Source organism: Mobula hypostoma, chromosome 3 (genome assembly GCF_963921235.1).
Source record: "Mobula hypostoma chromosome 3, sMobHyp1.1, whole genome shotgun sequence".
NCBI classification, from domain to species: domain Eukaryota; kingdom Metazoa; phylum Chordata; class Chondrichthyes; order Myliobatiformes; family Myliobatidae; genus Mobula; species Mobula hypostoma.
The window spans coordinates 14,657,131-14,669,533 of record NC_086099.1 but is presented as its reverse complement, the minus strand read 5'-3'; the positions used below and the strand labels follow the sequence as shown (position 1 = coordinate 14,669,533).

Genomic DNA, 12,403 nt, shown 5'->3' with positions numbered 1-12,403 from the left:
AACTCGTGTTTATGATGAAGAATTGAGCCCCCCCACAGTAAACCTTCTCCACAGCCTTAATATTCCACAGCTAATAATTATAAAAGTACTAGTAGTAATGTACTAGTATTTAGTAATGTGCTTTTGCACATTGGTTATCAATCTTTGTTATAGTTTTTCTTAAATTCAAAATTCAAAGTAAATTTATTATTAAAGTCCATATATATCACAATATACAATCCTGAGATAATTTTTTTTGTGGGCACAGTCAATAAATCTATTGAATAATAACCATAAGAATCAATGAATGTTGGCATTCAACTAGTGTACAAAATACAACAAACTGTGCAAATACAGAGAAACAAATAATAATAAATATGCAATAAATTCAATTGTATTTCTTTATTTTCCTGTAAATACCTGCAAGAAAGCACATCTCAAGTGATATACACTCAGTGGCTACTTTGTTAAGAACACCTGTAAACCTGCTGGTTAATGCAAATATCTAATCAGCCAATCATGTGGCAGTAACTCAATGCATAAAAGCATGCAGACATGGTCATGAGGTTCAGCTGTTGATCAGACCAAATATCATATGGGAAAGAAATGTGATCTAGATCACTTTGACCATGGAATGGTTGCCAGCACCAGATGTGGTGGTTTGAATCTTAGAAACTGCTGATCTCCTGGGACTTCCATGCTCGACAGTCTCTAGAGTTTGCGGAGAAACATGCAGTGAAAATGGGCTGACTGGCATCAAGCTAACAGGAAGGTGGCAGCAACTCAAGTAACCATGCATTACAACAGTGGTGTGCAGAGAAGAAGCTCTGAAAAAAACACGTTGAACTGTTAAGTGGATGGGCTACAGCAGCAGACCACCAGCAGATTATTCAGTGGTCATTTCATTAGGTTCCTCCTGTATATAAAATTGGCTTGTCTATTCCTATTTTCAAAACTTTTTCTGCCATATATTTCCTTTAATTTTACTTGCTTATTCCTCAACATCATCTGAGCCAACTCAGGCCCAAAGACCCTCTGGGCGTTAGAACTATTTGCTAAACTATTTGGGTTCTGGTTCGTATCGAGAGCGTATCCGGTTCACCAAACAATACCCTTAGCCCTTCAAAATGCGTGAGGGGTTGTGGAGACTTCCCGCTCAAGTACGTCGCGTCGTAGCCGATTTCTGCCCCACCTATTTAGTGTGATAATGGCGTTTGATTTCACTGTACACAAACACCATTGTCACACTCCAGAGCTCCGGCAGAAGTGAAGCAACTTGTCAGCGGCCGAGTGTCCCCTTCCATTCATTAAAGCAATCCTGGGAAAGTGAAACGAAATTGTGTTAGGCGAAAAGCTGTATGCTTTAATAAATCTGAATAATTAAAGAATTTACACAATAATTGCAAAATCCTTGGCTCAGCTAAACTACCGAGCATTGGTTGTAAACAAATCCTTCGAAGTAGCCTGAATATACAAGTGTGAAAATTGGATTGCAAGCAGACTGTTAGCCGATTAATGAGTGTTTTGGTATTTAGAATCAGAATCAGATGTAATATCACTCACGTATATCGTGAAATGTGTTGTCTTGCAGCAGCAATACGGTGCAATATACATAAAGACTAAAAGTTACTATAAGAAATACATCGTTTGTTCGTGATGTGCCATGTCGTACAGCGTGGGTGATCATGGTCTTTCCAGGACCATGATTGTTCTTGGCAATTTTTTCCACAGAAGTGGTTTGCCATTGCCTTCACCTGGGCAGTTGTCTTTGCAAGACGGGTGACCCCAGACATTATCAATACTCTACAGAGACTGTCTGCCTGGTGTCAGTGGTCGTTGAAGCAGGACTTGATTTGTACCGGCTGCTCATCCGACCCTCCACCACCTGCTCCCGTGGCTTCACGTGACCCTGATCGGGAGAGTAAGCAGGTGCTGCACCCTGCCCAGGGGTGTCCTGCGGGATAGCGGAGGGAAGCAGCGCCTTACACCTCCTTTGGAAAAGACGTATCTTCATCCCGCCCCCCATAAGATAAAAAAAATAAATAGTGTAAAGAGAGTGAAATAGCGAGGTAGTTTCAGGGTTGGGTTTTGGCCGTTCGGAAATCTGATGGTGGAAGGGACGAAGCCGTCTCTTTAACGTTAAGCGTGTGTCTTCAGTCTCCTGTACTTCATCCCTGATGGTAACGGTGAGAAGAGGATATGCCCTAGGAGGTGGGTGTCCTTAATGCTGGATACTGATTTACCCGCAATATTTAGTTGTAAATACAATGATGTAGAATTAATTTATTATGTTGAAGTAAAAAAAACTAACAGAAAGGTCAAAGGTTGCGCTTGGTATTGAAGAAATAAACTTTCATCCTAGTCGACACTACTTCAAGCGGACTTCTCACTGCCCCGGCCATAATGTTGCACTTTGCTGTAACAATATTTAAAGTCGCTCACCTGAACAGAAGAGCTTTCCTTCTCATGCTCCGTCTCAGTTATGAACACTTTCGGTTCATTGGCGGTCATTCCTACTATCCAGCGGGGAATTTACTGTGTAGGGGCCAGGGAGATGGGTGTTAAACCCTTTTCTTCCCATTTGTAAACCGACAAATCCGATCCCCCTCTCTTTATGTGCTCGGCCATTTTAAGCAAACAGTTTATTCCTTTCTGATACGTCACGTTGAAGTATTGATTAGCCGGAGCGGTTCGCTGTTTCAGTTACTTACACAAGCCTGTGGTAAAGGCTACCAACTCCGTCCGGGAGGCCGTTCCATTCTTGCGAAATTGTGTCATACCTGACATTTCATCCAAGTCCCAGTTAGAAAACACCGGCTCCTCCAAGCACACCATTTCAATTTCATCACTGTTATACATCTTATAAATGTGACTCGTGTTTTCTCTTGAATGTTTGCATTGAGATCGCAGTGCTCACATTTTCGAAATGGACAGGTATTTTCCCCCTGTCCGCTCTCCTCCCCGGGGAGTCTGGCCCATTCTGAAAGAAACTAGGGACTAGAACTTCAATTCCTACCGACGTTTTCCAGCAACTTTATCGAAAATTCCCCAGAAGTTTCCCCTCCCTACCCCGACATTATACACCATTACAAGAATGACCTAGAGTCAGAAAGTGCTGGCATGCAACGTTAGAAACAATCATAATGTTCCTTAAACACGAAGTAAAACTTATATAAGACCATAAGGCGTAGGAGCAGAATTAAACCACTCTGCCCATTGAATCTGTTCCACCATTCCATCATGGTTGATTTATTATCCTTCTCAACCCCAATCTCCTGCCATCTCCCAATAACGTTGGAAATTTCCAAAAGCAGTGGAAAGGGTACAGAGAAGATTTACCAGGATGCTGCCTGGTTTAGAGAGTATGCATTATGATCAGAGATTATGGGAGCTATGGCTTTACTCTTTGGAGAGGAGGAGGTTGAGAGGAGACATGATAGAGGTATACAAGATATTAAGAGAAATAGATATAGTGGATAGCCAGCACCTCTTCCCCAGGGCACCACTGCTCAATACAAGGGGACATGGTTTTAAGGTAAGGGGTGGGAAGTTCAAGGGGGATATTAGAGGAAGGTTTTTTATTCAGAGAGTGGCTGGTGCGTGGAATGCACTGCCTGAGTCACTGGTGGAGGCAGATACACTAGTGAAATTTAAGAGACTATTGGACAGGTATATGGTGGAATTTAAGGTGGGGGGTTATATGGGAGGCAGGGTTTGAGGGTCGGCACAACATTGTGGGTTGAATGGCCTGTACTGTGCTGTACTTTTCTAGGTTCTAACCTTGGACGCTCTGACTAATTAAGAATATATTAACCTGTTTTAAATATACCCAATCACTTGGCCTCCACAGAATTCCACAGATTCCCCACCCTCTGGCTAAATAAATTATTTCTTGATTCTGTTCTAAAGGGACGTCCTTCTATTCTGAAGCAGTGCTCTCTGGTCCTAGACTCTCCATTCTAGCAATATGTATGAACTATATAGCCTAATATTGCTTCCCGTCTTCGATGGATAGAGTCTTGGCCCAAAACGTGGACTGTTGTGTATCTTCGTCAAGATTTCCAGCAGCTGCAGAACATCACCACAAAATGCTGGAGGAACTCAGCAGGCCAGGCAGCATCAATAGAAAAGAGTACACGGTCGACATTTCGGGTCCAGACCCTTCAGCAAGACTGAAACGTCCAGTCATTTCCATAGTCCTGACCTCTGAGTTCCTCCCATATTTTGATTTCCAGCATCTGCAGATCTTTTCGTATCTGCAGAACATCTCGTGTCGTCTTGTGTTTATTATTAGTTGGAACTAATCGAGGTTGTTAATATTGTGTATTTTATTAACTTCTAACAGTAAAGAAAAAAAATTGGCTAATTGCAGCGAAATGATACAACAATGAGAACATCGAACTATATCTTATTCTCGAGCAGTGACGTGGTTTCTTTTTGTGTGGCAGAAGCATTCACTACTGAAAAATCCATTTGGTATAGGAATTCCCAACTTCTTTATGCCATGGACCCCTCCCATTAATCGATGGGTTCGTGACCCCAAGTTGGGAACCCCATTCTGGTGGATAGTGTCCTGTTATTTTTACATATTGGACAAAGGGGGTATTTTTCTTTGTACAGGGATGGCGTCACTTTAATTAACTCTCTGAGATGGGGAAGCTCCTGAAACTCCAACACCCATCTTCTTCAATTCCTCAAGAATGTAAAGTAAAACTAACTCCAGAACAACAGCACAGAAAAAAAGATTCACTTTTAGGTAAAAGTACAGCTCTGCATCTCTGTGTAGGGTGTTAGAAACTACAAATACCCATAATAATTCAACACTCATTAACGTTGGACAATGAACCAACTGGTGTGGAAAATATTCCATCAGATTTTTGAATGGGCAAGGACTACCTCAGTTATTTTTTTGCTCTCTTTTGGCACTTATTCAGTTCATCTGCCATTTCCCTAAAGTATCTTATTGTAATTTAGACTATAGTTTATATATCGGACTTCATTGCTGCGGTAAAAATTCTTGGATTGAGAATTGGCTTGCCCACAGAAAGCAAAGAATGGTTGTAGACGGGTCATATTCGGCATGGAGGCCGGTGACCAGTGGTGTGCCTCAGGAATCTGTTCTGGGACCCTTACTCTTCATGATTTTTAAAAATGACCTGGAGGAGGAAGTGGAGGGATGGGTTAGTAACTTTGCTGATGACACAAAGGTTGGAGGTGTTGTGGCTAGTGTGGAGGTCTGTCAGAGGTTACAGCAGGACATCAATAGGATGCAAAACTGGGCTGAGAAGTGGCAGATGGAATTCAACCCAGATAAGTGTAAAGTGCTTCATTTTGGTAGGTCAAATATGATGGCAGAATATAGTATTAATGGTAAGACTCTTGGCAGTGTGGAGGATCAGAGGGATCTTGGGGGTGCTCAGGAAGCTTAATGGTCTGAGGGTGGATAAATCTGCTGGACCTGATGGAATGCACCCCCGGGTTCTGAAGGAAGTAGCTGGAGAGATTGTGGAGGCATTATCGATGATCTTTCAAGAACTGATAGATTCTGGCATTGTACTGGATGACTGGAAATGTTACTCCACTATTTAAGAAGCGTGGGAGGCAGGAGAATGGAAACTATAGGCGTGTAAGCCTGACATCAGTGATTGGGAAGTTGTTGGAATCGATTGTTAGGGATGAGATTACGGAGTACCTGGAGGCACATGACAAGATAGGCCAAAGCCAGCATGGATTCCTGAAAGGAAAATCCTGCCTGACAAACCTACTGCAATTTTTTGAGAAAATTACAAGTAGGGTAGCCAAAGGAGATGCAGTAGATGTGGTGTACTTGGATTTTCAGAAGGCCTGTGACAAGGTGCTGAGCTTGAGTTTGCTTAGCAAGATAAGAGCCCATGGAATTACCGGGAAGTTACTTGTGTGGGTGGAGCATTGGCTGGTTGGCAGAAAACAGAGAGTGGGATTAAAGGGATCCTATTCTGGCTGGCTGCTGGTTACCAGTGGAGTTCCACAGGGGTCGGTGTTGGACCGCTGTTTTTTTTTATGATGTCTGTCAATGATTTGGACTGTGGTTTTAATGGATTTGTGGCTAAATTTGCCGATGATACAAAGATAGGTGGAGGAGCGGGTAGTGTTGAGGAAATAGAGAGCCCGCAGAGAGACTTAGATAGTTTAGGGGAATATTTAGATGGGGAGAGAATTCAAAATGCAGAGATGCAAAGGGACTTGGGAGTCCTTGTGCAAGATACCCTAAAGGTTAACCTCCAGGTTGAGTCGGTTGTGAAGAAGGCGAATGCAATGTTGGCATTCATTTCTAGAGGTATAGAATATAAGAGCAGGGATGTGATGTTGAGGCTTTATAAGGCACTCGTGAGACCACACTTGGAATATTGTGTGCAGTTTTGAGCTCCTTATTTCAGAAAGGATATACTGACATTGAAGAGGGTTTAGGGAAGTTTCACAAGAATGATTCCAGGAATGAAAGGGTTACCATATGAGGAACGTCTGGCAGCTCTTGGGCTGTATTTCTAGGAGTTCAGGAAAATGAAGGGGGATCTCATGGAAACATTCTGAATGTTAAAAGACTTGAACAGATTAGATATGGCAAATGTATTTCTCATGGTAGGGGAGTCTAGAACAAGAGGACACGACTTCAGGATTGAAGGACGTCCTTTTAGTCCTGAGATGTGGAGAAATTACTTTAGTCAGAGGGTGGTAAATCTGTGGAATTTGTTGCCATGAGCAGCTGTGGAGGCCAAGTCATTGGGTGTATTTAAGGCAGAGATAGATAGGTTCTTGATTAGCCGGGGCATCAGAGGGTATGGGGAGAATTCAGGGGAGTGGGGATGACTGGAAGAATTGGATCAGCCCATGATTGAATGGCGGAGCAGACTCAATGGGCTGAATGGCCTACTTCTGCTCCTGTATCTTATGGTCAAATGTAAGTAGGCTTGTTCCACAGAGTTTGGATAAGACTAAAACTAGAGACCATGAGTTAAGGGTGAAAGGTGAAATGTTTAAGGGGAACATGAAGGGGAACTTCTTCACTCAGTATGGTGAGCGTGTGGAATGAGCTGCCAACGGAAGTGGTGGATGTGGGGTCGATTTCAACATTTAAGAGAAATTTGGATAGGTTATGAATGGGGGGGTACAAAGGACTAGGCGGATGAATTATTCGGCACAGACTAGATGGGCTAAATGGCCTGTTTCTGTGCTGTAAAATTCTGTTACTCCTCTGACTCCAAGACAATTCAAAAGATGGAAAGTTCACAGAACTTTAATTGATTTTAATCACGGATAGATTGGGTCTGGCCTCCCTGGGGCAAAGATAAGGGAATACAGTTGAGTTGGAGGTGGCCTATTTTGAACCAGGAATTATTTGTGTGTCCATACATTTACTTAAAGCCTTTTTGTTTTCAAGGAATCAGAGATCTGTTGGATAGTCACTCTGCCTAGTTTTCATTTCTCAACCACCAGTATTAATACAGGGATCACAAGGGATATCATCCATTGAGGGACACAGTGACAGATCCTTAAGCATGAAACATTACAGCACAGTATAAGCCCCTTGACCCACAATGTTGTGCTGACCTTTTAACGCATTCTAAGATCAATCTAACCCACGCCTCCTACATAACCCTCCAACCAGCCTGTGCTGTAGTGTTGTATAAATCCAAGACAAATCAAAAAACAGAAAGTTCACTTAACTTCCATTGATTTGTCTTCCCTGGGCCATTTTCTATCGTCCATGTGCTGTCTTAAATTTCCCTAATTATCTTATTGTAATGTATAGTATATTTTATAAATTAGACTTTACTGCTGCCAGAAAGCAACCGTAAGATGTGGATAAGATGATGAGAGGCATCGATAGTCCGAGGCTTTTTCCCAGGGCTGAAATGGCTAGCATGAGAGGGCACAGTTTTAAGGTGCTTGGAAGCAGGTACAGAGGAGATGTCAGGGGTAAGTTTTTTACACAGAGAGTGGGGAGAATGTGGAATGGGCTGCTGGCGACGGTGGTGGAGGCGGATATGATAGGGTCTTTTAAGAGACTCCTGGACAGGTACATGGGGCTCAGAAAAATAGAGGCTTATGGGTAACCCTTGGTAATTTCTAAGGTAAGAACATGTTCGTCCCAGCTTTGTGGGCCGGAGGGCCTGTATTATGCTGTAGGTTTTCTATCTTTCTAATTTTGTGACATATGCCAGTGACAATAAACCTGTTTCTGATCCTATTATGCAATTGAGAATTCCTGAGCCCTGCTGCTGCTACCACCATACCTGACAGCACATTCCACGCACCCACCAACCTCTGACATCCCCCCACATACTCTCCGCCAATCGCTTTAACATTATGTCCTCTCGTATCTGTTATTGTTAGGTTAAAAAGCAGGAGGAGAGAATGAAACGCGTTCCTCTGACGGACTTTGTCCAGACGAATGAGGCCTGACCTTAAACCCATGGTGATTTGATTCAGGGGCGGTGGTTCTTGTTCACTCAAGGGGTGGGGAAATGAGGAACACCTTTCCACATCTTGCAACCTCCCATAAAGGAATGAGGCTCCGTCAACTAAACAGTTCAATATTGGAATGGCTGGAGTTGTTCCGGTGAGGACATATAGATGGACAATAACACCTGAGGTTAAGCCTAATTTTTTTTTGAAGATGAGTAATACAATCTTTAATGTGCTCTTTGAGCACATGGTACATGCTGAGGGAGATGGAGAATGGTAATAGAATTCAATAACAATATCTTCATACTATATCAAGTCAGTTTTGTTACAGAACAGAACCATATGTTTTAAATAAAGATTTTTTTTTAAAAGGCATATTGCGTACCAGAATTTTTTTTGAATATTACTTAATTGTGATTAGTTTTCCGAATCCTGTGACTTGTGACTTCCACTGCTCCTCTACTAAATGGAGATTGGTGGGTTCTCGATTAGTCATGGTGTCGAAGGTTACAGGGAGAAGGCGGGAGAATGGAGTTGAGAGGGATAACAAATCAGCCATGATGGAATGGTGGAACAGACTTGATGACCCAAGTGGCATAATCCTGTCTTATTGTTTTGTGGTTATTAAGGGCAAAGAGCAGGAATCCCCTACTGAAACATCCAACCCTTTTGCCATTTCCCTTCATAAGGAAAACAGATATCAGCTAATCTTGATTTACTCAGCTGTAATTCTTCGTGTAATTCCTCAGATAATGAGATATTTAACCATGCAGGGTACTGCTCCCTTTATCTGAATTCCACAAACATCCACTTTGAAACAAGAACCACAGAGCAGCATTCCAAGATGGTAATCTTGGTTGACTATCTCCCTAACCGAGGGCCATCAATGATTAGATGTTGCTTCCAATTGCTAGTTCAGCAGAGATCACTAAATTCAAGGGTCAAGGATCAACTTTATTGGCCATATACATCTACATGTGTTAGAAATTTGCTGTGGTGTGTAGTCAAGGGGTAAAATGCAAAAAAAGCGACAGCATTCAACAATTACAAAGAATAAAAACTATATAAAAATGAAGTTAGTTTAAGGATGGATATGGAATAAAATGTACATAAATACCAACATTTATTTTCAGTGTAAACAGCATTATAAAAATTGGTTTAAAGCCCATAAGGCATAGGTGCAGAATTAGGCCATTCAGCCCATTGAGCCTGTTCCATCATTACAGATTTATTATCCCGCTCAACCCCATTTTAATGCCTTCTCCCCAAAACCTTTGATTCCCTTACTAATCAAGAACCTATACACCCAGTGACTTAGCCTCCGTAGCTGCCTGTGGCAATGAATTCCACTGACTCACCCTCCTCTGGCTAAGGAAATTCCTCCTCTGTTCTAATGGACAACTCTATTCTGAGATCGAGTCCGCTGGTTCTAGAATCACCCACTATAGGAAACAGCCTCTCCACTTCCACTCTATCTAGGGCTTTCAATATTCAGTAGGCTTCAATGAACCCCCCCCCACCCAATTTTCTAAACCCAGCGTGTACTAGCTCCTCATACTTTAACCCTTTCATTCCATATAACAATTACAGCACGGAAACAGGCCATCTCGGCCCTTCTAGTCCGTGCTGAACTCTTACTCTCACCTAGTCCCACCGACCTGCACTCAGCCCATAACCCTTCATTCCTTTCCTGTCCATAAAGCTATCCAATTTAACTTTAAATGGATCCCTGGAATCATTTTTTGTGAACATTCTGTGGGTCATCTTCAGTGCCAGCACATTTTTTTTCTTAAATAAGGGGCCCAAAACAGCTCTCAGTACCTCAAGAGTGGTCTGACCAATGCCTTATAAAACCTCGGCAATACATCCTTCCTTGTTAAAGTATTGGCAGTGCAGTGATAGGGGTAATAGATGGGGGGGGGCGCAGGATGTCTAAATATAATATTTGATCAGATTAACTGCCTGGGGAAAGAAACTTTTGGGATGGCATGAATTTTTTGTAATAGATCTGGAATTAAACTTAACATTTTTTTCTGCTGGCTTCTTCTCCCTCCCTTTCCAGTCCTGTGAAGGGTCTTGGCCTGAATCATCGATTATACATTCCTTTCCACAGATACTGCCCAACCTGCTGAGTTCTTCCAGGATTTTGTGCATCTTTTTCCTCTGGATTACTCAGTCATGCAACTGGCTATATTTCTGCCATCAGAGAAGCAGGAAATGGAGCATGATCAACTATTTATCTCTTTTTTTTACCTTTATAGAGAAGTTTCCAACCATTTTCGTTGGCAGTGACAGCTGTGACCTTGCTGGGGGTCCTGAGCGGCAAGCAGCCATTTTAATAAAAGTAGGTGCTTCATTTCAGCACTCTCTCGCTCAGCAGTCATGACTTTCTCTGCTCACATTACAATTTCACAAGGCCTTCAAATCCTGCTGATTATCTGTTTGTACAGTAATGAAGAAAGTTCCCTCGTTCAATCATTCCTAATCCTTCACTTTGCTCCGTCATCAAGGTCATAGTGTTACGGCTAACAGAAAATTTAACCAGGAGGTCAACAGACCCCATCACAGGACAAGCCTGATGTGACTTATCTCCTAAAGCAAACTATTTAAACAGATGCCCCCACAAGTAGATAAAAGATGGAACATACTTTGGCATGTTTAAAGGTTACCACTGACAAAAAGAGCAAGCGTATTCAGCTGATAACTTACTGTATTGCTTCAGCGCGATTTAATTAGATGTAGACCTTAAAAATGAGAGGCAATCTGGGTTCTGGAAATCTTTTCCCATGTCAGTGTAATTTTACACATTTAATAGCTTCACCACTGATTCAGAATCAGGTTTAATACCACTGGCATGAGAAAATCTGCAGGTGCTGGAAATCCAAAGCAACACGCACAAAAAGCTGGAGGAACTCAGCGGGCTCGGCAGCATCGGTAGAACTCTTTTTCTAGATGTTACCTGGCCAGCTGAGCTCCTCCAGCATTTTGTGTGTGTTGCTTTTAATGTCACTGGCCTATCTCATGAAATTTGTTGTTCTGCAGCAGTAGTACAGTGTTATACATAATGAAAACTATGAATTAAAATAAGAAATTATATATAAATATGAAATGCAAAAAGAGAGCAAAAAAAAGGAAAAAATCGTGAAGTAGTGTACTTGGATTCAATGTCCATTCAGAAATCTGCTGGTAGAAGGGAAGAAGCTGATTTAAAATGTTGAGTATGTGTCTTCAGTCTCCTGTCTCTCCTCCTTGATGGTAGCAATGAGAAGGGGGCATGTCCTGGTTGATGGGGGTCCTTAATGATGCAGACATCCCACCTCTCCCGGAAGTTCTGGGAGTCTCCCGCATATTAATAGTGGCTCCCTGATGCCCGCAAATGATATACAATATCACGGAAATCAATTTTTTTGAGAGCGCGAGAGAGAAAGCAAGAGAGAGTGTGAGAGACCACGAAAGAGAAAGACCATGAAAGACTGTAAAAGGCATGTTGAGGTGAGTTGAACAGGTGTCATTCATTCATTAGCATAGCTAATGTTATTCAAACTAGCTGGCTGGCTGCTAAGAAGCTACTCTATTGCAGACATCACACCTCTCCCGGGAGTCACCCGCAAATTGATGGTGCTACCTCCCTGAAATGAGTTTTTGCAGGGTGGGATGTCTGATGATGGATGCCACCTTTTTGAGGCATTGCCTTTTGAAGGTATCCTTGATGCTGGGAGGCTGGTGTCCTTGATGGACCCGGCTGAGTTTGCAACTTTCGGCAGCTTTTTCCAACCCTCTGCAGTGGCCCCTCAGTACCAGATGTCGATGCAAACAGTCAGAATGCTCTCCATGCTCCATCTGTAGAAATTTGCTTAAGTCTTGCATGACATACCAAACCTCCTCAAATTCCTACTGAAATGTAGCTGCTATTGTGGCTTCTTCGTAACTGACAGATCTTTAGAGATGTTGACACCCAATTACATAAAGAATGGAACAA

The 12,403-nt window shown here is 42.4% G+C and overlaps 1 protein-coding gene across 4 annotated transcripts in view; it reads left to right on the top strand.

The window, feature by feature from the left end:
- Positions 1-1,894: 1,894 nt before the first annotated feature.
- Positions 1,895-12,403, top strand: part of LOC134343865 (uncharacterized) — a 99,808-nt gene continuing 89,299 nt past the window's right edge. For all 4 annotated transcript variants that reach the window (XR_010017333.1, XR_010017334.1, XR_010017335.1 and 1 more), the window contains exon 1: positions 1,895-2,190. The gene's annotated coding sequence lies outside the window, so the exon portion shown is untranslated. The remainder of the gene's footprint in view (positions 2,191-12,403) is intronic.